The sequence below is a fragment of the Pseudophryne corroboree genome, chromosome 2 (genome assembly GCF_028390025.1).
Source record: "Pseudophryne corroboree isolate aPseCor3 chromosome 2, aPseCor3.hap2, whole genome shotgun sequence".
Lineage (NCBI taxonomy): Eukaryota > Metazoa > Chordata > Amphibia > Anura > Myobatrachidae > Pseudophryne > Pseudophryne corroboree.
This window is the reverse complement of record NC_086445.1, coordinates 477,682,244-477,687,115: the sequence shown is the minus strand read 5'-3', so window position 1 is coordinate 477,687,115 and position 4,872 is coordinate 477,682,244. Positions and strand designations below refer to the sequence as shown.

Sequence of the window (4,872 nt, the reverse complement as noted above, 5' to 3'; positions counted from 1 at the left end):
AGCCAGGACACTTATTTATTCTCGGATTCTTTAAGGTGACCCCATGATACTGTATCATAGGGGCCTCTGGGCTGCCTGGACAACAGCTGGTGAGGTATTGCCCCTGATTATACCTCCCAACTGTCCCAATTTTCGCGGGACAGTCCAGTTTTTTTGGGACTGTCACGCTGTCCCACCCACGGGCCACACCGCGGTGGGGGGGGGGGGGCAGTTGGGAGGGTCCTGCACTCTCTGCTCTGCTAAGCAGAGCAGCGGTGAATAGACGCTGTGCGCACGCACACAGCATCTATTCAGTGCAGATAGGAGGAGAGGGGACATGCCAGCAGCTCACGGAGCGCTGGGCATGCCCCCTGAGTGACGAAAATGGGGGCGTGGCTTGCGAGTTCTCCTGGGAAGCCACACCCCTTTTCCATAGGCCATACCCCTTTTTCGGGAGCACGCGCGCGTGTGTCCCTCTTTATCTAGGAGGAAAGTTAGGAGGTATGCCCTGCAAGGAGACAGAACATAATTATGTTGATGTGACTAATGCATAGTAAGGCATAGATTGTAGGTGAAGATTCCTGGAGCTATACCATGTGCAGTAAGCCCCAAGGGGGCACTTTATACAGATTTCTGGAGCTATGCAGTTACAGCATCCAGTAAGCCAAGGATGCAGAAATCTGCTTTAACTGCAAACTTGCAACTTGCCACTCGCAGTTATTGAATGGGTCCAGGCTCTTTATCCAGGAGGTTAAAGCCTACAGTAAGTCCTGCAACTAATTGAATTTCCGCCAGTAGACTCTACTTTATAAGATACTGTAGACTCAACTTTATTATATAATATAGTTTGGTCTGCTAACTCTTAGATCCCCCTTAAAATCAGCAATGAAACTTGCTGTAGTGCTGGAGATAAAACTGCAAGACCTTGTCATTGAGTATTTTAGTATGAATTCAAAGGGATCATGAGAAATAATGATCTATTAGCACCATAAATGAAGGTGGTTGTGTTATAACCTGGTTTATGCAATATGCAAAGGGAAAAGAGCATCAGAATGTTGTGTAAATTATTGGCACTGTCACATACTACTTTCATAGTCAGTAAGGTTTTTGGCAAGTTATATGAGAAATTAAATCAGCCAAAGAAATTGCAATATTCTCTGTCAAAACCTACAGTACATACAAACTCTTGTGAATATGCAGCAAAAGAGATAAGTTCAGCATCTACTTACTGCTCTCTACAGATGAACAATGCCTTAGTGCAGAGCCATATATGATAATTCCGACCCCCAAAGTGAGTCATGTAAAGGAGAGGCTTATATCATCATTAAGAACATATAGATAATAATTCTATTATCGTTCATCTTTATATGTAATTTAAATCACACAAGTATTCAAATGACTTATTATGATCTCATTACATACAGATGCATCCTCATTTACAGATGTGTCCTCATGCAGGTGGTCTGTGATGCAAACTTGCATCATGAGGTTGATGCAGCGATGGTCACAAAATGGGTACAACTCTTCAAAAGCCCTCATGCAGGGGCGGATTGAAAAACAAAAGTGGCCCTGGAAAAATTTCTAGAAGTGGCTTCATGTGGGCGGCACCAAGCCAACTGTAGGTGGAGCCAATACCAAAGTAGGCGGGATTACTTAAAAATGTAATGAAGGCGGAGTTACACCAACAAAAGACAGAACATGTCAAATTAGCTGGACCTAACACATTAAAAGTTTAGAAAGTATTGTGTTGTAGCAGGAGTAGTTAAGAAATTAAAACTGGGTTGACATTTAATACTCTGCACACTCACTAATTATTTCATTCCATTTCCTGAAAGCTTCTCCTCTCTCTCAGTCCATCTCCTCCACAGTGCCGTTTCTTGCGGCGGGCGAGCCGTGCAACCGCTTCGGCACTTCTGGTGCTCTTTGCTTCCCCCCTCCTCCCGAGTACCCAGCTCGGGGGGCGGAGTTTTGCGGAATGACACGGTTGCGTCGTGACGTCACAATGCAATCGCATCATTCTGCGAAACTCCGCCCCCCGAGCTGGGTACTCGGGAAGAGGGAGGAGGGGGAGCCAAGCTACAGGAAGGGCCGCCGCGACGAGGAAGAGGCGGACCGAAGAGCGGGAAGAACTGCTTCAGACGTAAGTTTCTCTCTCTCTCACCCCCTCCCCCTCTGCCACCTGCCTAATGTATAAAATGGGGACTCTTGCCTGCCGCAAAGTGTAAAATGGGGACTCTGGCTGCCTAATGTGTAAAATGGGGACACTCGTCTGCCGTCATGTGTAAAATGGGGACTTTTGCCTGCCATCATGTGTAAAATGGGGACACTCGTCTACCGTCATGTGTAAAATGGGGACACTTGTCTGCCATCATGTGTAAAATGGGGACACTTGCCTGCCTAATGTGTAAAATGGGGACACTCGCCTGCCCAATGTGTAAAATGGGGACACTTGCTTGCCATCATGTGTAAAATGGGGACTCTTGCATGCGTAATGTGTAAAATGGGAACTTTTGCCTGCCGTAATGTGTAAAATGGGGACACTTGCCTGCCATAATGTGTAAAATGGGGATTTAATGTATCAAGGGCATTGCGGTGTATGGCATAATATAATTTAATTTTTTTCCCTGTGGTCGCCGTTATCTGTGGGTGCAAGATCAAAAACTGGGGTGTAAAGTAGTCTTTTCAGGCGAGGTCACACCCATTTTAACGAGACCACACCCATTTTATCAAGGCCACGCTCCCTTGCCGGGAGCACGCGCGCCTTTGGCGTATGCACACCTTTTTCTTTTTATATCTATATGGGGGGGCACATTTTTTCTTTATGTCAATGGGGGGGCGCATTTTTTAATCTTGCACTGGGAGCCAAATTGGCTAGAAACAGCCCTGCTCCTCCATTTGTCTCTCTGCTTCTTAGGGGTCAATTCAGTTCAACGCGGATTGAATAGCACTGTGAGGGAGCTCCCGGAGCTTCTCAATTCAGAGCGATGCATCCCCTGTCTAGAGTATTTCTTCTTGCACCCTTCCAGGGGTAAACAAGAAAGAAAGAAAAGACCCTTGTCTGGCGCACTCAATACATTAAAGAAATTATTGAAAACATTTTTTGGTGTGTGTTGATTATCTATATTCTTAAGACGTAACCTTTATTATAGATGTATGTTAGGAGCAGAAAAACATCTATAGCTTATCTATTAAATGTACTAAAAAGTTATTATATTTACTGGCTATATGCCTTATATGCAGCAGGAATAGTTCTGTAGTCCTGAGAAGGACTGTTTACACGGCGCCCTCCATTGACCAATTGGTATTATAGCAAATTTCTATATTGAATTCTGGTAGCAGTAAAGTTACCACCACATTGAATTTGATACAGATTTGGTGTATCAATACATTTCAAACAGAATTGAGGTCTGTAAATAATTAAAGGAGAAGGTAAGCCAATGTGTTCTCAAATGAGACAAAATAAGGATAGCAGAAATTAAAGGTGTGAATCTGCTTTCAGCGTTAGACTGGATTAAGATCCAGAACTTACTACACCGGGTATTCTCAGGAGGTCCCCCTCCTGATACTTGCCCGGCCCAACACTTTATCGCTTCCAAGATCGGACGAGATTGGGCAATTTAAGTGTGGTTTTGTAGTAAATTAAAGTGCATCTCCTCCTGAATCATTGATGAGCGTTTACGGATGTAGAAAATTGCTCAGAAGGATATTGTAGGCACGGATATATAGATAAACGAGATGGATCTGCTGTTGGTGTTAGACAGCTGAAGCCTTCCAGGGGTGCAAGAAGAAATCCAACAAAACTAGGGGGGTAATTCAGACCTGATCGCTGCTGCAAATTTGTTAGCTGTTGGGCAAAACCATGTGCACTGCAGGGGAGACAGATATAACATGTGCAGAGAGAGTTAGATTTGGGTGGGGTGTGCACAATCTGAAATCTAAATTTCAGTGTAAAAATAAAGCAGCCAGTATTTACCCTGCACAGAAACAAAATAACCCACCCACATCTAACTGTCTCTGCAAATGTTATATCTGCCATACCTGCAGTGCACATGGGTGGTCATTCCAAGTTGATCGCTCGCTAGCAGTTTTTAGCAGCCGTGCAAACGCTAGGCTGCCGCCCACTGAGAGTGTATTTTAGCTTAGCAGAAATGTGAACGAAAGGATCGCAGAGCGGCTACAAAGTTTTTTTGTGCAATTTCAGAGTAGCTCAAAACCTACTCAGCGCTTGCGATCACTTCAGACTGTTCAGTTCCTGTTTTGACGTCACAAACACGCCCTGCGTTCGCCCAGCCATACCTGCGTTTTTCCTGGCATGCCTGCATTTTTCCAAACACTCCCTGAAAACGGTCAGTTGATACCCAGAAACGCCCACTTCATGTCAAACACTCTGCGGCCAGCAGTGCGACTGAAAAGCTTTGCTAGACCCTGTGTGAAACGACATTGTTTGTTGTAGTAGTACGTCGCTCGTGCACATTGCGCCGCATACGCATGCGCAGAAGTGCTCTTTTTTGCCTTATCCCTGCACAGCGAACGAATACAGCTAGCGATCAACTCGGAATGACCCCCATGGTTTTGCCCAACTGCTAACAAATTTGCTGCTGCGATCAACTCTGAATTACTCCCTAGGTCCGCAATGCTGTTTTGTGACTTAACGCCATGCAAACAGCACCACAGCGAGGCAGTTTAGTCAGAGAATGGCCGTTTTCGCAGTGCCGCTTATACACATAATAATGCACACAGTAGCAGTGTCCCTTACACGCATGTACATGGAAGCAGTGCCGCTTATACATGTAAGAAATGTCACCCACACCCCACTTGCCTCATCTGTCACTTGTGTCTGCTCTCAGTGTACCACCAGTTCCAGTATTCCTCTTCTGCATACTGTTATACCCC

At 45.2% G+C, this 4,872-nt stretch overlaps 1 pseudogene; it reads right to left on the bottom strand.

Annotated features, from left to right (window-relative positions):
• Positions 1-3,501: 3,501 nt before the first annotated feature.
• Positions 3,502-3,619, bottom strand: LOC135052033 (5S ribosomal RNA; annotated as a pseudogene).
• Between the last annotated feature and the right edge of the window lie 1,253 nt (positions 3,620-4,872).